The 21,658-nt window shown below is 50.0% G+C and overlaps 1 long non-coding RNA gene across 1 annotated transcript; it reads right to left on the reverse strand.

The window, feature by feature from the left end:
* Window positions 1-309: 309 nt before the first annotated feature.
* On the reverse strand, window positions 310-21,619 carry LOC131481246 (uncharacterized). The gene is made up of 3 exons (XR_009246178.1): window positions 21,488-21,619; window positions 19,140-19,275; window positions 310-446 (listed from the first exon to the last, which is right to left on the reverse strand). It is a non-coding gene; the product is annotated as an uncharacterized LOC131481246 (long non-coding RNA).
* Window positions 21,620-21,658: the final 39 nt, after the last annotated feature.

Consider the following 21,658-nt stretch of genomic DNA (forward strand, 5'->3'; position numbering starts at 1 on the left):
AGATACCTGAAAAGCTCCCCCACCCCCGACCCACCAACAAGCACCCTGCCATGGTAGAGTTCCTTGTGTTTCATTGCCCTCTGTTTCAAAGTCAGAATTCCCCATCCTCATTTCTCATGCAGCAAAGTCAAGACACAGGTCACAGGGCGAGCCTGCCAGGCCATGCGCACGAGGTCTACAGGGACTCAAAAGGGCAGCCCAAGACTGAAACCCTCTCCCCTGTCCACACACACCAATACCTGCATCTTCATGGACAGAACAGGTGGAGATGTGACCAGAACTAAGCACTCTTGGGAGAGGCAGGACCAGAGCTAAGCACTCTTGGGAGAGGCAGAGTTCAAAGAGAATTTAGGAGTAGCAGGCTTGGGGCTGGGCTTCTCTGTGTGAGACAGATGGCATCAGTGTGGTAGCACACTGAACCATGCTAACATGGCATAGGATAAGCTCTTCCTGTAAAGCAGATAGAAAATAGTCAATATTTCCTAGGCTTTCATGGCCAAAAGTGGTTCCTTTCAAACCTTCTTTGTTGCTATTCTTGGTTTGATCTGTTGTTAATTTTGAGGGTACAGTTCAGTGCATTGTTTTTATTGTTGGAGAGACAGAGATACAGAGAGAGAGCAAGTGAGAACCCATTTGCTAGCTCACTCACTCACTCACTCACTTCCCAGATGTGTGCAATGGCCCCTGGCTGGTCACCTGTTGCTTCTCAGGGTCTGTATCAGTAAGAAGCTGCACTTGAGAGCCCAGCGGGGACTTACCAGTCAGAGAACAACCCAGGTCATCGGAAATGGCATGCAGGTGTCTTGACCGGCACCTTCACCTCTAGGCAAACACTGGCCCCAGTGTGTTATTATTAAAAGAAAAAAAAAGAGTTAAAAGAATTATAGGCCCTGCGCGGTGGTGTAGTGGCTAGAGTCCTCGCCTTGAACACACCGAGACTCCATATGGGAGCCAGTTCTAATCCCAGCAGCCCCACTTCCCGTCCAGCTTCCTGCTGATGGCCTGGGAAAGCAGGCGAGGACGGCCCAAAGCCTTGGGACCCTGCACCTGCGTGGGAGACCTGAAGGGGGTTCCTGGTTCCTGTTCCTGGCTTTGGATCGGTGCAGCTCTGGCCATTCTGGTCACTTGGGGAGTGAATCATCATCCGGAATATCTTCTTCTCTGTCTCTCCTCCTGTCTGTATATCTGAGTTTGCAATAAAAAAAAAAATCTTAAAAAAGAATTATAGGAGGTGAGGAGGGAGAGACAGGAAGAGAGCTTCCATTTGCTGGTTCAATCCTCAAATAGTCGTCACCAGACCAACATCAGAAGCTTCTTCCAGGTATCCCACGTGCATGCAGGAACGGTCTTAGCCACTGTATATTAAAGAAAGCCGTTCAAAGTGAAGAAATTCTAAGGCAGACATAATCCAAGCTCTTGGGACCATGAGATGAGGTCAAGCTCAAATCCATTTGCTCAGCCTGAAAAGCCTCTCAGAGCATGTGGGCTGCAAGAGCACTTGCTGTTGCTGCATGATTCCCTTACTCTGAGGCTGACAGCCCCACTCCTGAACTAACTGGTTTCAGCACCACTGTTGGAATATTGCCTATCTGACCACCTGCTCCATCTGCCCTTGGCCTAGAACTTGGTGGTACAGGGGAAAGACAGCCACTTCCCAAATAGCATTTCCCTTCAGGGACCGAATGGTTACCTGGGGTAAGTGACAAGGGGGATACAGGAAAGGTAGCCTGAGATGGGACAGCAGGGCTCAAATTGGCACCAAAGACTTGAGGCACCTGCTGTCCACACACTCCCTGCCAAGGAGCGTTCTGTTTTGCCATGAGGGTGTGCCAGATAGCACCTTGGGTAGGAGCTGAGATGGGCTGTCGAGCCCACCTTGGCAGACACGAGGAAAGCTAAATACAGGGTTGAGCATTCTGACCGCACATCTCAACCCGAGATGAAGTGGAGGCCCTTCACCTTCAACTCTTCCCGCCATCTGACCATGTGACCCACTGAGTGCACAGCCAGTGGGCATGGAGGGAGGCAGTTAGAGAGGAAACAGAAAGAACTGAACATGGGCATGCAGGGGTCAAGTTGGTCTGGGCTGCAGCCTGGAGCACCTGGGTACCAGTTGCCAGCCAGTGGGTGGAGATCCATTTGGATGTAGAAAAAAAAAAACAAGCACAGATCTGATCACATTTCAAGGCTTTGAATGGCACCACCCCCTCCTTCCAGTCTTCTCAGTAGCAGACTTAGCTGGGGGGGGGGGGACATACACCCCCCAGTGTCCTGTGGGAGCCTCCCACACCCTGCCGCAGTTCCTGCTCTCTGAGAGGGGTCCATGACTTCCCTCTGTGGCCAGAGACAGTGGCATCTGAGCCCAGGTGCAGGGAGTACCAAGCCTGAGTGGTTCTGACATCAAGGACAAAACGTTGCACTTGGAACTCAACCAAGAAGAAATAGAAAAACAAACAAGATCAATTCCCCACTCCACCCCAGGAGCTAGAATTTTCCTAAGCCAAAGACTGGAAGGATTAGAGTCCTCTTTGTGCTGGGCAAGGACCTTACCCTCCTCAGAATCCTGGTCCCTTTCCCCTCCTCCAAAGGGGGTGAATTCACTCCCTACATGGGAGTTAGGCGGGAGGTAGGCCGTGAGAGCCTCTAAGTCTTACATCTGCCGCGGGGTGCCTTCTCTGAGCCTGGCCACAGGGTCCCATGGGCAGGGGAGGGGTGCCTGTTTGGAAAGGGAACTGAATCTGAGGCCGCCCTCTATGGTGTCAAGTTCACTTTTACTCTCCAGCTCCCCACATGCTTGGCTTAGTTGTCCCCTTCAAACAGTGGAATCCCCTGCAGTCATTCAGTTCCACCTGCAGTGTTGGGCACTCAGCATTTACCATTCTCTATGCGGGTATCAAGCCTGGGACCATCGGATCCATCCCAAGTACGTCCAGTTCAGTAAAAGGCAGCCCAGGGTACTAAAAGAAGGTGACTTCCAAGAGACGCACCCCCAAGCCAGCTGCCTGCAACAGCAGAGCCAGCTCTGAGCAGTGCCAAGACAAAAATTAGCATTGTGAACCACATAGCGGTCTTCCAAGACTACTGACTGACGAGTAGCAATGCACAACTGAGTACTCAATTGCAAATTACTGATCATTGCTATCATTTCTTTTTTTTTTTAAAGATTTATTTTGTTTTTATTACAAAGTCAGATATACTGAGAGGAGGAGAGATAGAGAGGAAGTGGAGCTGCCGGGATTAGAACCAGCAGCCACATGGGATCAAGGCAAGGACCTTAGCCACTAGGCCACGCCACCAAGGCCCATTGCTATCATTTCAAGGGCGGGGTGCTTTCCTTCATTTTCTTCCCTCTGTTGTCTGTCTCTGTTACTAAATCAACAAGCAGTTATTGACTTTCTTCTAAATAGGTGTGGTTTAGGGATCATGGGAAATAAGAAGATACACCAGTCAAGGACATACTTGCATTTGAGCTATTCGTAGTCTAGTTGGGGTAGGAACATGGCACATACAGGAAAACATGAGCAAGCGTCAAAAAGAACAACTGGCTACCAATGCCAACCCCATGAAGGTGCCCGTTGCAATGGAGGTACACGCAGTTGGACTTGAAGTTCTGTGTAAGTGATATCTACTTCCAGTGAGGTGTTACCTACTGTCTCAGCGGCTCCCAAGCCGAGAAATCTGAGAAATACTGACACAAGCTCTATAATAAACATGTTCCAAACAGGCCCAAAAATGTTTGAGAAGCCTACAGGTTTCTGCGTTTTGATCATTTGAAAAACATTGATTATTTGTTTCAGAGACAGAGCTCTCATCCTCTGGTTCACTCCCCCCGGATGCCTACAATGGCCTGGAACTCAGTCCAGATCTCCCACATGAAGGGCAGGGACCCAATCACATGAGCCATCGCCCCTGCCTCCCAGGGTCTGTATAAGCAAGAAACTGGAGCCAGGGATGGCATCGACACTCCAAGATGGGATGGGACAGGGCAGGACACTGCAGTCTTACTGCTGGACCGATCTACTGCCCTGTGGGAGCTCACAGAACTACAAAAGTTCAAATCTCCAGTGATCAGCACCAGAGCGTGTGTACAGAAGATTCCAGCTCCTGCAACCAAAAAAAAAAAAAAAAGTCCCTTCTCCAAGCTCTTTTCCACAGCCAACAGAAATCAGCATCCACTCAGATACTATGAATGAACCTAGAGTCTAACACTCTGTGTAGAAGAGAGAAAAAAAAAAAGCAGGAATACTCAAGCCTTTCACTTTTCATGACATTTCTGCAGAAGTCTAGCTCACACTGACCTCTCTTTCCTCAGCTTTTCAACAATGCTTTGGTTTCAACGCGTCAGCATCCAGCCCCCGCCTGCCTCCCGTCTGTTGCTGCAGTTCTACGGCTGTCAGATCCGCCAGCTCAGTGCAGAACTCACAGCAAGTATGCCCGAATGACGAAGCACCGGCTGTTAAAGAGGATAACTGTTGTGGTTAAGAGCACGGACTCAGGAGGCCAGGATTCAGAGTAGCCCTGGCTGATGAGCTGTGCAACTTTGGGGAATGACTTAAGCTCTCTGGACCTGTGTTTCCTGCACCATGGTGCATAAAGCTGCAGTGCCCAGTGCATCCTAAACATGTATAGATGTGTGCTGGTTTTTTTAAAATTGTTATTTATTTTTATTTGAAAGGCTGACTTTACAGAGAAGGGAAGCTAGAAGGAGGTCTTCCATCCACTGGTTCACTGTCCCAAATGACTGCAATGGCTAGAGCTGAGCTGACGGAAACCAGGAGCTTCTTCTGGGTCTCCCATTGTGGGCTCAGAGTCCTAAGAACTTGAGCCGTCCTCTGTTACTCACCCAGGCCATGAGTAGAGAGCTGGATGGGAAGTGGAGCAGCCAGGACATGAACTGGCACTAGGATGCTGGTGTCACAGGATGGAGAATTAGCCTGTTGAGTCATTGCACTGGGCCCTCATGTGTGCTGTTTTTATCGCTAGTTCCAAACACATTCTACCCCCTGGTCACCAAGGAAAAGGCCAGAGCAAGGCAAGGACAAGGACAAGGAATGCCAGATTCAAAAGCAATCCGTCATCACACTCCCCAACAACAGCAGGAAGTTAGTTGTCTGTCTCTTGATCTTCAGCTCCCACATAATACCCAATAGTTCTCACAGGAATTCCTCGACACAAGGTGAGACTCAAACACAACCATCCTGAGGAAGGAGTTCAAGATCTGATCAAGGTCACTTGTCAGGGTCAGCGGCAGGCTAGGAATAGAAATTGGCTCCCCAGCTGCCCCTTTGTCTCAACAGCTTCCTCCCCGTGTGGTTTTGGCAAACATGAAGCATCCAAGAGCGAATGGGCAACTTGAATGAAGGTCACAAACAATGTTCAGGTTGTGCACAGTGCAGGCAGTGCCTTTTTCTTTCATCCACCCACAGGCAGGTGTGCAGCCCAGTAGCCTTCCATCCCTCATCCAGCACCTCAGAATAGGATCTGCTGACCTCCTTGTGCCTAGACATGCCAGGGAGAGGGAGAGGCATCTGGAATGCCTGAGATAGGCACTCACAGGGTTGCTCGCTGCAGCAGCCACACATCCTGCTCCATCACTGCCTTCCCCCATCCTGCAGTCACCGTCAGCTCTTTGGCTTGGCCTTGGACAGAACCCACAATTCCCTTGCTGCCTACACAGCAGGAAAAAGTTCTCTACAGCGCCGGCCCCAGGATACCCAGGACTCAGCTTGGCAACAGCCCTGTGTTACAGCTGCAAAAGCAGTCAGTGTGGAACAAAGCACCACTGAGAACCACGTCGCAAAGCCACTGAGAAGGCGCGTCCTGGTGTGTGTGTGTGTGCACATGTGTGCCCTCCCCCTCTACTTACACAGCCCTCCCGGCTTTGACAGTTATAGCCGTGAATTATTTATGGAGAATAATATCACACTCAGAGCTATCCATGATCCTGCAAATTGTGACAGCCCCCGAGGAGATTGCTGCCTAAGTCATTTGGGCAGAAGGGGCAAGAGGGTCATTAGGGTGGCTTGGAAGGGAAGGTGACCAATGCTGGGGCTGTTACCCTCCTCACGGGTTAGGACAAGTGGCACTGGAAGGCCACAGAGAATAATGGAAGATTCCGGTCTGCCTAGACCCCTGGTACAAGTGAAATGAAAGCAGGTTGGAAGTATTTGAGGAGACACACAAAGTGTATGGAATTAGAAGATATGTGTGCTTTAAAAAAAATAAGTGGAAAAAAACACCAGCTGAAATCCACATATAGTTTATTGATAATACACATTTTTCATGCACTCTCCTCAAAGGAAATGATAGGGTGGGTATTGGGATACAAGTGGGTTGAGCCCACATGGGAATACCTGGGATTAAGTCTTACTTCTGCTTCTGATCCATGTTCTTGCTAACGCAACTGGGAGGCAGCAGATGGTGACTCAAGGCCTGGGGTTTCTGCCACCCACATAGAAGGCCTACATGGAGTTTCTGGTTTCTGGCTTTGCACTGACCCAGACCCAGTGGTTGCAAGCACCACTTCCTTTGTTCAGTAGATAGATAGATGTAAGATGTATTTCTCCTTTTGTGTACCACGAAGAAAGAAAATAAAACCTTCACTGATTGTAAGATGCATTCTTATTTCAGGGATATAAAAGTGTCGGGGAAATGTACATCTTAGCGTTGACAATGTATGATGCTGAAACGAATCTATCTTTTATTAGATCCTCACCATAGGTCAAAGAACAGCATTCCAGGGCCAGCCTCTGTGACAGTGGATGTCACTGCAGAGACATCTGGAGACAAACAGCAAGCGTGAACTGGAGCTAGGCCGTGTGTGGCAGCTTTGTGAATAACCGCATCTGTTCAACCCACCTCCACTTTCTGTGCAGGCCAAAGGGATGGAGCTCACCACTAACAGAAAAGGATCTGCAGATGTGAAGGTAGAGGTGTCTTCTTGCTTTCTTAAAAGCAAAAAGAGTAGGGCCCAGAGCAGTGGCTCAGGGGCTAAATCCTCATCTTTCAAAAGCCAGGATCCCAGATGGGCGCTGGTTTGTGTACCAGCTGCTCAACTTCTCATCCAGCTCCCTGCACATAGCCTGGGAAAGCAATAGAAGATGGCCCACAGCCTTGGGCCCCTGTACGTATGAGGGGTAGTTTCACATTGGCTCAGCTTTGGCCATTGCAGCCAACTGGGGAGTGAACCAATGGGTGGAAGATCTTTGTCTCTCCTTCTCTCCATAAATCTGATCTGCGTTTCCAATAAAAATAAGCAAATCTTAAAAAAAAAAAAAAAAAAGCAGCGCCCATACCTTCAGTAGCATACGGGCTGTGCTGCTGCGCTGCAGGGAAGGTTCCCATAGTCGTCAGGGCCAAAGCTTCACACAGAAGGCCTTGGACCTGAACTTGTAGCTGATGGCCTCTTCAGTGGGAACAGACTGTGGGCAGCACAGCTGGAGAAGTCGAGGCCAGACTTCCAGGCAGTAAGTAAATGGTTAAGGATCCTGGATCATTCCACACTGGAAGGGAGCCAGCACCCTGCCTTTCAGCTTGGGAATGATTGTAAAACTGGATTTCAAGGGAGGAAGGATGCCAACATTCAGGGGGGGAAAAAAAAGCAAGATTCAGAATTTCTGGCAGATAGATTAAATTTTATATATGGTAACCTTGATGGAAGAGGTGAAAGTTGAAAGGACTAATGGAAATAAAAACTCAATGTTTCTTGAACATGCCAGAAACAGCCATGAAAGATGAGCTGTTCTGATTCAGTGGTGGTAGCAGTTATTGGCTTAAGTGGTGAATTTGACAAAATAGAAGAAATGATGCTTGTGTAAGCAAAGATACAGAAATGTTTCTGAATAGGATTGTGTGTGGCACAGTGAGTTAAGCCACAGTTTAGGATGCCCACATCCATGTTGGAATGCTGCTTCAGGTCCCAGCTATTCTACTTCTGTTCTAACCCCTGGCTGATGCACATGGGCAGGCAGCAAATTACTCAAGCGCTTAGGCCCCTGCCACCTATGTGGGAAACCCAGAGGGAGTTCTTAACTTCAGCTTGGCCCAGTCCCAGTTATTGCCAGCATTTAGGGAGTAAACCAGTAGATGGAAGTGCTCTCTCTCCTCTGTAATTCTCCTTGCAAATTAAAGAAAATATATATATATATGTATATATATATATGACTTATGACTTTTTTTTTCTTTTCTTTGAAAGGCAGAGTTACACAGAGAGGGGGAGAGACAGAGAGAAAGATCTTCCATCCACTGGCTCATTCCCCAAATGGCAGCAATGGCCACAGCTGAGCTGGTCTAAAACCAGGAGCCAGGAGCTTCTTCCAGGTCTCCCATGAGGGTTCTGGGGCCCAAGGATGTGGATCATCCTCTGCTACTTTCCCAGGCCATCAGCAGGGAGCCGGATCAGAAGCACAGCAGCTGGGACTCAGACTGGTGCCCATGTGGAAGACCAGCACCGCAAGCAGAGGATTAGTATGATATGCCACTATGCTGGCCTCAAATAAATCTTTTAAAAACAAATTTTTTTAAGCACAAAATATTTCAAGCATTCAGAATAGTACAGAGAACAACAATGCAATAAACATCCTGTATCTACTATCCAGACACCTAAAATGTCACTTTTTTGAAATATTTGCTCCAGGCTTTTTTTTTTTTACATTTTTTTTCCCTGAAGAGGAAAATAAACATTCCAGATACACTCAAGGCCAGCCCCACTCCCATATCTTTCCTCAGAAATAAACTTTTCTTCTATTGTTTGGGGGCTCTTCTTTTTTTTACCCTTATGATAAGCATAGTGAGATTCAAAAATATTTTCATTGATTTAAATTATTCGTGTGCATGAAATAAAAGCATGAATACTTAATCCAACCCAAAGGGACCTTTGGAAGTGATCAGGTTGCATGACGTTGCTGTAATGAATCATGTGGCTTTTTTTTAAGAAAAGGATTTACTTCTATTTTTCTGTTGTTGAAATATTTGTTTTAGTATTAAAAGGCAAAGTTACAGAGAGAAGAGAGAGAGAGAGAGATTTTCCATTCATGGTTCACTTCTAAATGGTTCCAATGATTAGGGCTATACCAGACCAAAACCAGTAGCCAGAAGCCAGGAGCTTCTTCTGGGTCTTCCATGCAGGTACAGGAGCCCAAGGGCTTGGATCATTCTTAGCTGTTTCTCCATCTGCATTAGAACAGGGAGTTGGGTTGGAAGTGGAACAGCTGGAACTCTAAGCAGTGTCTGTATGGGATGCCAGTACTATAAGCAGTGGCCCAATGTGCTACACTGCAGTGCTAGCCCCTACTTGTTTGAGGAAGAGAACTCTCTTCAGGCATAACACTTCCTGAACGCCTGAGCGTGTAGGGTGAAACTGGGAGTCCGGGACTCAACCCAGATCTCCCACATGAGTGGCAGAGACCCAGTGCTGGAGCTATCACAGCCACATCCCAAGGGCCGATCTCTCCAGAGCTGGAGAGCAAAGGTTGATGTTCTGAGGGCAGACACTGGCATCATCAGCAGGATCTCCAGGCCAAATGCCTGCCTCTCACAGCAGACCCTGCGTATGCCCACGTAGACATACACGGAGAGACCGCAGAGACATGGCTGAACAGGCTCCCTGACTCTCTGCTCTCCGGCCTCCCACGTGGTCCTCCCTCTGCACCCTCATCAGGTGCCCCACTAGTGGGCCCACCTCATCCTGGACTGCAAAGATCTAAAACCATGAGCTGAAATCCAACTTCCTTCTTTCATACAGAGCTCCTCTTGGCCACTGGTTACAATGACAAAAAGCTCAGGGATACAGTCCCTCCCACAAGACAAACACTTTAAAAAAAATTTTTTTTTTTTTTTTGCTTACTTATTTGACAGGAAGTAACAGAGATCTTCCATTCACTGGTACACTCCCCAAATGGCCTCAACAGATTCAAGCTGGCACAGACAGAAGCCTGGAGTATAAGAACTCCATCCTGGTCTCCCACATGGCTGACAGGGATCCAAATTCTTCGGCCAATCTTCTTCTGCCTTCCCAGGCACATGAGCAGGGAGTTTGATCTGAGCTGGAATTCAAACTGGCACTTCCATTTCTGATGATGACATTGCAAATGGTGTCTTAACTGGCTGTGCTACATGCCAACCCTTTTTTTTTTATTGATTTGTGGGACTTCTTTACATATTTTGGATAGGAATCCTTTGCCAGTCACATGTGTTCTAAATATTGTCTTCCAATTTATGGTTTGTCTTTTAACATAATGTCTTTTTTTAAAACAATGAACACACTTAATCAGCCACAAAAGTGGAGAGAACAGTATATTGAAACCACATTGTCCATTGCTTAAATTCAACAACTAACAAAATTTCACCCCAGTGGCCTTTTCTAATTTTTCTCTTAAGCTCTGCAAACACAGAAATCCCAGCCTCCATGTAAATTCACTCCTACATCCCTCATTGAGCATCAGCTCCGGACATTGCCTGACATAGTCATCATGTCACGGTGACTTCTATCCAAATCAGCAGTTATTCTTTGATCTTCTCTAGTACATCACGATCTGGGATACACAGACCTGGAATAATAAGACCTCTGTTTTGCTACTGCAAAACTGAAGCCTGCCTGAGGTTACCACGGCCTTTCTCTGTGGATGACCCGCGTGGGCTGTCATCACTGCCAGATCTGGGTCCTTCCGCAGAAGGCAGGCAGGCATCGCTGCACCTGGAGAGAAGTGGGATGCCTCCTCCTGTCTGTACTGGCAGCTGCTGACAAAACATGTGACCACCTAAGTCACCGTCTGTCTGACACTTCTGTCAGGAAATCACCGGCAGAGGGGATCTGTGTGCTCCTCCTGTTGCCTGGCAACCACAGCAGCGGCAGCGCTTCCCTGCTCACCCGTGGGAGTGCACACACTTACATGCACACACACCCTCATTGACCCATGGGGAAGAACAACCTGACTACAATCAGGGTGGGCCACGGTTGGCCTGGCCAGGGTCTGCAAACAGGCGCTTTCGGGGAAAAGAGTCGGCTTGCAAGCAAACACTAGAATACAGATGAGCTCTTCATATTTGTGTCTGGGCCTTTCTTTGCTGTCTCTATACTGTTTCATGTGGCAAAAGACCCCGGATCACCGGAATTAATGGGAAGACACTGGGTAAGACACCAGTGAGGTAATGTCTGGTTTTAGTTAAATATCCCAAGTAGATTACTCACTCTCACTAGATAAGCAGTAAAGACTGTCATGTTATAAACACAGCACCCGGCTGCAAAGAGGGGTCCCGCAGACCCCCCGGAAGTAGGGAGCTGTCGGGTCGGTGGGAAGACAGTGAGGCCACAAGTCAGTGGCAAGGTCACAGGTGGGATCTTGGCAATCTCCTCTTCGTTAGCAAATCCCAACCCCAAGGGAGCCTGGCTGCTCATGTTAGAACCAAATAGAAGTTCGCAGGAAAGGCCCCTTGTCTGTCTCCAAAAGAACTGGAGAGGCACAGCCGCTGTGCTGCCCCCTGGGCCCTCGCTCCTGGGCCTGTAGTAATTGCTTCCATGAAAAGCCCTTTGCAAAGAAATTTTCATGCGCCATGCTTCACCCAAGCCTTCGTAGAGCTGAAAAAAAAAAAACAAAAAACCCGAAGCCTCTAATTGCCTAAGTCATGAGGCATGACCTCCAACTAGGAACGTGGGCACTAACTTCATGGCTGTCTTCCTCTGTCCCTGGAGAGTGTTGGCTAAAGTCTTCCTGGATGGTTCCCCTCCTGACCTCACAGCCTAGGAGCCCCCAGAGAGGCTGAGAGAGAGTCAAGGAGGCAGTCTGCAAGTTTCTGTTCTGCCAAGCAACAAAGGTAGCTCGAGGGACGCCAGCCCACTGCCCGCCGGCCCTTGCTCTCAGCCAAGTCATCCCACACAAACAGATCCTTTGACTTTGCGGTAAAGTCCTTGAAATTCCATTTCCCAACTTCCTGGCGGCTGTCAGGGCAGCGGATGGTAATCCCGTTAGTGTTGGCTAGTGTCCCGCTGGGGCCTGGATTGTGTGCTGGCTGGGATGGACTTCCTCCCCTACGGGGTCTGGCCAGCAAAGCAGAGGTCTCGCCTGGGGGCTGTGCGTGTGAGTGAGCCCTGTCTCACGTCCCACACTGTCGGCTACCCTGCCTCAACCCTCCTCACCCACCCTTCATAAGCTTGTGCTGTGTTTGCAGGGACACAGCCCTGCAACACGGTCAAGGCTGCAACAAGCTGAGAGCTAGGATCCAGAAGGACTGAGTCCACGCCGGAGAGGCCGGTGCTCCCCTGAACATAGCCTTCAGCACCTCTTTCTTTGCTTCTCACTCTTCCGGTTCCTCCTCTTCCAAAGTCCCTCAGCTCCTCCAGGGTCCACAGTGTTTAGTAACTGGATACTGAGTAACTCGGAGGAAAAGAGGAGAGTTGTCGAGGGGCACAGCAGTACAGGCTCTACCTGCTGTGACTGAAATTGACAAAGCCCCTTTTATGTCATCTCTCACTTATCCAGAGCTCAGCACAGGGAGTGAGGCAAAGTACAGAGAAAATCATAACTGCTTTACAGTTTACACTGAAATATGTGTGTGTGTGTATATATATATATACATATATATAATTTATTTATTTATTTAAATGTGTTCTCTTAAATCTTAGATTAAAGCCCGGTGTGGTACATAGTAGATCCAAAACCCAGTTCCTCTTTTTTTTCTCCCAATGAGGTGGGAAGGGAAGACGTTACTCTATTACACAGGAGTAAATCAAGCCATAATTATTTAAGATCAAATAAACACATACAGATATTTATTGATCCACTTGAAGAACAGAGTGACAGGGAGAGATACTTCCTATCAACTGGTTCACTTCCCAAATGCCCACGATAGCCAGGGCTGAGTTACGCCGAAACCAGGAGCCTGGAATTCCATCCTGTGTAAATGGGTAGCAGCCCAAGCACCTGAGTCATTTTGAGCAATCATCTACTGCCTTTCAGAATGCAATACCAGAGAGCTGGAAAGCAGAAAGCAAGAAAGCTGGGACTTAAACTTGCAGTCTAACATACGACGTTGTGCTACAAGTAGCAGCTTAACCCCGCCATGCTGCAGCACCCACCTCAAAGAAATATATTATAGTGAATCCTAGACCCAAACACAGCTTTCCTCGCTACAAAGCCCAGAATCCTAGTATGGACGGATGACCCCTTCATTTGTCTTCAATGCCTCAAGCATTAACCCTACGAAGCTACAGCTTTTAAAATGTCTCAAATGTATCCCAGCTTCATTATGCCCGGTCAGCGTACTGAGCACATTAAACTCATGAACCAACTAACTGAATTTGCATAAAATTCTAAGGAAGGTAGCAGGTGAGGACAGATGAGAAAACTGATACACAAGGTGGCTAGGGAGTTTGTCTAGCAACACGCTGCTTGTCAGTGCCAGAGCAGGGCTGGGAACAGACCCCACCTGGGTCCCTGGCCACTCCTCTGCTCTGGCGCTCATGTCACTGTGCTTGTTTGAAACATGAATCAGTGAGTCCCTGGAAGGCAAGGACGGACTTGATTTCCTTGCCCTGAGCCCTAAGCTCTCTATGTATGGCGTATAATCTAGGCTCAGAAACTGGATGCTGAGCAAGTGCAGGGGACCTGTGCAGGAGAGAAACCAGAAGGCTGACAGTCTCCCTGAAACTAAAATCCCAGAGCTCAAACCACCTGTCATGTCTTCCTTCTACTTTCTTCCAAGATCAAGCAACAGAAGAACCCATTCATGATTCCAGCCTAGTCATTCCTTTGCTGGGCTTTGAGTGAGCAGCTGTCCCAGAGGCGGGGTCAGCTCTCCAAGACCCAGCATTCCCAGGGAACCCGCCTGCGGCCCAGCCACAGGCTCCCAGGGCCACACTTTGGGGTTAGGGGTGAGGACAATAGATTCCCTACCGAAACTGGAGATCAGACCCATGGCTTCATAGTGAATGGTGAGAATGTCCCCAGCTCGGAGTGACTCAGCTGCTGGGGTTGGGAGGAATCCAGAACACATACCCACAAAGGGTGGCGAGTCGCAAATTGAGATCTAATGCGAGCCATCTGGTCTGGCGAAGTGGCCAACTGGAGGGATGGAGACTTGGAACCTGCCCAGAAACCAACTTATCTTGGGGAAATGATGAGTCAGCTTCACCCAGAAACAAAGCCTGGGCTGTGAAATCCGCTATGCCAGGCGATGCAGGACCTTCCTGGAGGAGCTAATGGCGAGCAACGCCTTCACAGTTGCCCTTGGAATCCATTTCAAGATGCCTGGTCCCAGACTTGGGGTATAATGGAACATGAGCTTGGGAAAAGTCCACCCTGGCAGCTTTGTCGGGGAGAGCAAGGGGGTTTAAGAACCATTTCACAGCCAGACAGATGGGCAGGGTCAGATGTGATCATGGGAGAGACACAACTGTCTAGGAGACACTGTTCCTAGCACAAGGACAGTTTAACCTTCATCTTGGAGGACAGCTTTCCAGTATCTTCTTCTGGTATCTTCTTCTCCCAGTCACAGTCACTATTGCCAGTGGGGGGAAAAAAACATGAAAAGGAAAACGGAACCAATTACTAGGTCTAATTATCTTCCTTCAGCCTCCTTTCCTGGCAGTCACTGCCAAGGCTCTTGCCAAAATTCTGCTTCACCTACGCCCTGGTCCAAAAAGCCCCACGTCAACGAGGAGAAGCTGGTACAGGCCCGCGGCAGCAGTATGGCTGCCCAGCACCAAGATGGGGCACAAGAGGTCAATGCCAGGGGCCTCAGAGCAACCCTCCCATGGGAGTCCCCTCAGCCTGAGCATCTGGATGGAGGAGAGGTGGTGGTGCCAGCCACCTGGCACGGCAATATCACATGACATCCTCGCCCCAGCTCTCCCTACCCCCACCTCAGGAGGCTAGTGGTTTGTAAAGACCGGCTGGTGCTTGTTGTGTGAGCTCCAAGGTCAAGGGCAGCCAGGCAACCACATGTGTCTGGGCTTGCTGAACACTGAGCAAAGCTTGGAAATGGGCCAGGGCTCTCAAGGCAGTGTGGACCCCCATCTATGCCTCCTTGTACTTCCCAGTTTACTTTTTCTACCTCTGCCTGTACATGGGCCCTGAGGACCTGCTGCCAGTCTCTCTCTGCCTGGGACAAGAGGTGGCTCAGTTCTGGAAGATGCCCAGATCAGGTATGGTTCTCTCCAAACTTGCACAGAAGCTGCACAGAACTTGCTTTGAACTTTGTACAGAGGGGCAAAACCTCAAGCCCCTCGGGGCGACAAGGATGTGTAGGAACAGACAGAGGGGAAACCAGGCAGCCAGCTCCTAGGCCTCTAGCCTGGCAGCCCCAGGGGACAGAGAAAAGGCCAGGTGCAATTCGCTGGGCGCTTATGGAACCTGAGAAGCTAGAGTGACTTCAAGCTGTGCTTTGAGAATAGGCGGGTATTGTGTGGTGGGTCCAGAGGGGATATAGAATACCCATCAGCTCCTGCATAAACACGAGCCCAGCCTTGTGCCTGTGGAAGGATCCCAGGAGCCTGGGGGTTGGAACTGGAATAGCAGAAGGAATGCTATGCCCAGGAGGGGGCTGTTGACCCACACCCAAAAGCCAAGCTGGACGTGCTTCCCAGCCCCCACATACCCCTGGGATCACATCTCTGGGGCTATGGAAACCCCATCAGGCTGTTATTAAAGAAGAATTCTTTTCTTAGAACTGGAGAGCCGGGGGCATTGTGGATCAGCAGAGGATTAAGCCATAGTTTATAATGTGGGCATCCGGTACCGCAATGCCAGATTCAAGTTCCAGTTCCTCTGCTCCTAATCCAGCAGCCTGCTGATAGCACCTGGGAAAACAGTGGAAAATGGCCCAGGTGCTTGGGCTACTGCCACTCCTGTTCGGAAACCACGTGAAAGGTAGCAGTGGGTCCGGCGCAGTAGCCTAGTGGCTAAAGTCCTCACTTTGCAAGTGTCAGTTCCCATATGGGTGCCAGTTCTAATCCTGGCTACCTGGCTTCCCATCCAGCTCCCTGCTTGTGGCCTGGGAGGGCAGTAGAGGATGGCTCAAGGCCTTGGGACCCTGTACCCGTGTGGGAGACCCCGAAGAGGCTATAGGATCCTGGCTTAAGGTCAGCTCAGCTCTGGCTCTTACGGCCAATTGGGAGGTGAATCATTGGGTGGAGGATCTTCCACTCTGTCTCTCCTTCTCTCTGTATAGCTGACTTTCCAATAGAAAGAAAGAAAGAAAGGTAGAGATGATGGTGGAGTTTCTCCTCATGCAGTCTTCCTGGTTATCAGCACCTATTCACAGAGTAGGCCTGAAGAGTTCCATCTCAGGCCCTGGGTCGCAAAGGCCAGCCCTGCTTTGTAAAGACAGGCAGTAGGGCTTAGCAGGAGATGAACAGCCAAGCTCAAGCGTTATCCCCGGACAAGCATGAGGTACAGACCACCTGCTCTCGGTACTAAAGACAAAAGCTTTGCACGTTTCATGATTGTCCTCGTACGCAGTGACTGCAAGGCTAGAGAGGAGGGCTGAAGAGCAGAGAGACGTTGGTTGGGGACAGGGTTAAGGGAGAGTCCAGGGCAGCTGGGGAATATTGAGTGTGGGAGGATCCAGGGCAGGCATCTAACTGGTCATTCCTCCTTCCTCTGCGCATTTGCTTTCTCCTTCTGCCCTTCCATGGCCACCTGGCGAGCCCAGTAGGTTCCAGGACTCTGCTCAGGAAAGCCATGGTTATTGGTTGGCTGCTTCCTACAGTCCCAGTGACCACACTGAGCCAGGCCGCTTCCTAACCCTTGGGCCTCTAAAAAAGTAAGGGGAGCCAAGAGGTGGGAGCACCTTTCCTACTGCGCTTGCCCTCCTCACCGTCCACTCCTCCGCCTTCTCTCCCCCCGGCCATTCTGGGCGTCTCTGCCATGAAGACCGCTGCCCCACTCCCAGGACCCCACCTTTCCCTGGAGAAGGGACTGCACCTGCTTCCTACAAGCTTGTCTTCCATGCCTTCTCTTATACCCTTGTGGTGTCCGGCCATTCCGTATGCCATAACCTGACCTTGGTTTCCAAAATCCAGTTCCTCTATGCAACTTTTTTTTTTAAAGATTTATTTTATTTTTATTGGAAAGTCAGATATACAGAGAGGAGGAGAGACAGAGAGGAAGATCCTCCGTCCGATGATTCACAACAGCCAAGTGACCGCAACAGCCAGTGCTGAAGCCGGGAACCAGGAACATCTTCCGGGTCTCCCACATGGGTGCAGGGTCCCAAGTCTTCAGTCGTCCTCGACTGCTTTCCCAAGCCACGAGCAGAGAGCTGGATAGGAAATGGAGCTGCCGGGATTAGAACCGGCGCCCATATGGGATCCTGGGGCGTTCAAGGCGAGGACCTCAGCCACTAGGCCACACTGCCAGGCCCAACAACTTTTCTTGATTCCCCCCCACCCCATTACCCTGTCCCTGTTAACCTGCACGGGGGCGGAGCAGAATTGGGGCCTTGACAATAAGCACCCCCTCTAACTAGACATGCACACAGACCCGACCTTATTCACCAGGTAGACCTGATTGACTTGCTGGACTGAGTGACTGAGGAAGTGACAGCTGTGATCAATCAAGATGCCACCACACTCACCGTTCCCAGGCCACCCAGGGTGCCGCCACTGCAGAGCCACTGCTGAGTGCGAATGTCATCTGATTTATTAATTAATGCAAACACAGTTCATCCTAATGCTCCAGGGCACAATTTTAAAAAATCCAGAACACTAGAAAAAAAAAAAAGATAAAGATGTGGTTTGCCAGCATAGAAATAACTAGTTGTACTGCTCGCCCTTCCATGCCAACAGCAAAGCACTGGATTCTTCCCCGAACCCCCACCCTCAAGTCCACTGGCTGCTTTCCCTACCTCCCTACCATGCTGATTTGGCAAAGCGCAAAATCCCTGCCAGAGTTTGCTAATTGGGCTAATGGAGAGACTGCCTAATTGTTCTCTCTCTCTACCACCGGACTCACCGTGCTGGCTGTTCCCTCTACCTGCCTCTCTTGGGTTCCAGGATACTGATTTGCAACAACAACTTTCATTGTCGTCCACATCTGGGACTCAGGGGGTTTTAAGTGAATCTCCCTGAGGCAGAGAACAGAAGGTGCTGCTATTTTGGTTTGTCTGGTCTACAATGGGGCCATTCTGCGGGGTTTCTGGGCAGTGTGGGGCTGCCTGCGGAGGAGGGGAATTGGAGCCCTGATGGGACGGGGGCCAGAGGGCAAGCGCAGTAGAGGAGGAAAGACAAGAGGAGGACAGAGAGAGGGAAGGTAGGAGAGAAAGAGGATGTGTGGGGCTAAAACCCTGACCTTTTCTTCCAGCTACTTGACTTTGCATTTCATTTTAATCAGTTTCAGATGCAACTGACAAGACAGCCCCTGTGGAATGTCATGCCCTTGCTTTTTGGCTCGTCTCTGGGGCAGCCAGCAGCAGAGTTTGGGCAGCATTTGAGCTGGCCTAACGCAGCTTCCTGCAGAGCAGGCTGCATTGAGGGTGGCCTTTCAGATCCCCAGGTTCAATCAGAGCCTATTCTCTCTTGCTCAACACCCTTGGGAGAAAAAAAATATCATAGTCTTTTCCTCCTGCTATTTTTTTTTTTTTTTTTTGAGATGTGTTCCATCTGCTTGGCATGAACTTCACCTTCCAGGTCTGTTGACCTGCCCACAGTATGGGAATATCAGCAGCCTTAGAGCGAAGGCAACCAGGCCAGAGTCAGAGCAGCCTCTGAGAACTCCCAGATGTACGAGGAGGGGGAGCCTTGGCCACAGGTGTGTGCAGGGAGCTTGGAGTCTTATCTCCAGCCTTAAGAGGTTTGGTTTCGCTGTGTGACCTCCATCTCTGCACCATTCCCTCTGACCACTGGGCTCAGTCCCCAGGCCCAAGGCGACCCTTCCATTCCCAGGTAACTCCAGGGCTCAACTGGGATCCAGGGAAGTAAGTACCCACTGTGGGTCCCTGGGGTTCAGCTGTGCTGCACCCACAAACATATAAGCGAGAACTATGGCAGTACTGCATGTTCTGCCTTGTAATGGATAGATCTCCTGATTCCCCCAAAACACTTGCTAGGGGAGGCAATGCTTGGATCTCACCCTCCCCCCCAGCCCAGCCCGTGCCCTGGGACAGCAGGAGCTCCATCCGTGCTCAGTTCTCCCGAACGCGTAGACTTGCCTGATCCGCGTTCCCTCTTTGCGCTCCTTGAGGAGCTCTCCGGAAACATCTTTGTGCAAGTCAGTGAAGCACCCTTATTAGGGTGACAGTCCCGGCATAGGCGCTCAATAAGGCATTAATGAAATCCAGCCTCTCATGCAAGAAAGGTGAACCAATCCATCAGCACCTTCACGCCTAAGCTGTGTGCCACTGTGTCTGTGTGACTGACTGCACACCACTGCCCTCTGCTGGACACTGAGGCAAAGCTGCCCCAGCCCCACGCGCTGCCCTCTGTATGTGGGACACAACTGAGCTAACCGGTTTCTTGGTTGGCTTCTCTTGGAAGGTTTGTCTTACCCTGCATGCGTGGCACTGAATCCATGAAACCTGGAGCGGTACACAAGGGTACAAAGTCTCCTTTGGCTCCTGGCACACAGTGCACTCAATCAATATGTGGTGTGTGAAAATAAGCATGATGACACGTTTTCCCACTGGCAGCCGCACCCTTTATCTGCTTAATTCAGTCCACCACGGCTTCACCCAGGAGCTTAGAAGACAATGCTTCGAGAAAAGGAAAGGCTTCAAGAACAGTTATTGCTCTCTCGAACACAGTCTTTCTTTGGCCAGGCTCTGCTGTCCTTTAGGAAAAGACCTGGAGCTGGAGGACAACCCAAGGGAGAGTGAGCACAGGTCCTGGGACTCCCAGGTGAGGCTGCCCCGGCTTGGTGTGTCACACCCAGTGTGCCTGAAGGTATAGGTGCTTGTGAACTTATTATCTCTGCCCCTGACCTCATCAGCTTATAAAATACATAGCCCCACACAATGACTGGTCCATACAAGATCTGCAATGCACAGTATTGCAAATACAGTATCTGAGTGGCTAATAAGTTGCCAACAGTAGTCATTAAAAAAAAAAGTTGAATAAAAGGAGGCATCACAGCCTGGATACAATGGCTCAATTAGCTATTCCTTCCTTTGCAAATGCCAGGATCCCATACAGTTCATGTCCCAGCTGCCCTGCTTCCCATCCAGCTCCCTGCTTGTGGCCTGGGAAAGCAGTCAAGGACAGCCCAAAGCCTTGGGACCCTGCACCCGCATGGGAGATCCAGAAGAGCTCCTGGCTCCTGGCTTCAGATCAGCTCAACTGTTGCAACCATTTGGGAAGTGAATCAGTGGATGGAAGATCTCTCTGTGTCTCTCCTCCTCTCTCTGACTCTGCCCTTCAAATAAAAATCTTTTTTTTTTAATGAGAGAATGACTAGTGGCTTAAATGTAGTTGAATTATCAAGAAAGGGTTGCATGAGCAATATGAAGAAGGCCAGTTGGTGATCCGAAGAGAGCGGGTTCAGGTAGTGAGTGGGATGAATGAAGGCAGAGGGAAGCACGGGGCTCTGGGACTGAGTCCTTGTTCAGGCTCTGCTCCAACCATGCAGCCTCCATATTATTACTAGCTATAGTTTCGAAAAGTCCAAATGAATCACACAGCTTCCCATTGTGCCCAACAGATTCAGCCGTGCCCCTGACGGCCCAGTCCGGGGCAGAGCCCAGGCCAGTCTGTGGTGCAGCATCTCTGGAGCCACAGGTGCTTCTGAATTCTCAGCCCATGGGATTCTACAGAGGTCACACGAGGCACGTGCTGCCGTGTAGCACACAATGCCACCAACAGAGTCCGGGCTATGTATGCCCCGTCATCAGGTATGCCTAGGAGGACCATGACCTCAGTTGAGGTCAGGTTCAATTTTCCCCTGAAGGAGTCACCAAGATGCTTTTGTTCCCCAAAGCCTTTGGGATTTTTGGAACTGTGTTGAGGCTCACGGACCACCCTGACAGAGATGCTTCAAGGCTCAAATGAGACACGTGGGGGGGGGCGGGAAGGGCAGCAGGACTAACCTCAACGCTGTGGAGGCGCTGCTCTTCCTGACCAGGTGTGCATCTCCGTGTTTCTGCCATTGCGTATGTGTGAGCAATTCCTAATAGACATTCTCGGGTGGCTTTTTGTAACTGCAGCTCCACAGCTTGAAGACTGCACCTGATGGTACCACCTGAGTCCTCTGGCTCTCTCAGGGGTCCGGGATTGACACCGCGGGAATCAGTGGTAAGCTCAGTGAGGCAAGGCCTCGGTCTGTCTTTTCTTTTTAAAGATTTATTTTATTGGAAAAGTAGATGTACAGAGAGAGGGAGAGACAGAGAGAAAGCTCTTTCACCCGCTAGTCCACTCTCCAAATGACCACAACGGCCAGAGCTGAGCTGATTCCAAGCCAAGAGTTTCTTCTGGGTCTCCCACGCGGGTGCAGCGGCTACAGCGCCGAGCCCTGCTCTTGTCAGGGCTCCCCAATCCCCAACAACCACCTTTATTCCTCTTCACCTCTGTGAGCTTTGCCCCAAGCCAGTCACGTAAGTGATCATGGCTCCTTGTTGCGCCACCGGTCCACATTAAAGTTTCCGGTTACACTCGTGCTGTGTCTTCCCCATCCGTCCAGTGCCCGTGACAGCTGGAACCTGGAACGGTCTCCATTCCTTCCTCCGGGGCGCACGA

This window comes from Ochotona princeps, chromosome 10, assembly GCF_030435755.1.
Source record: "Ochotona princeps isolate mOchPri1 chromosome 10, mOchPri1.hap1, whole genome shotgun sequence".
NCBI lineage: Eukaryota > Metazoa > Chordata > Mammalia > Lagomorpha > Ochotonidae > Ochotona > Ochotona princeps.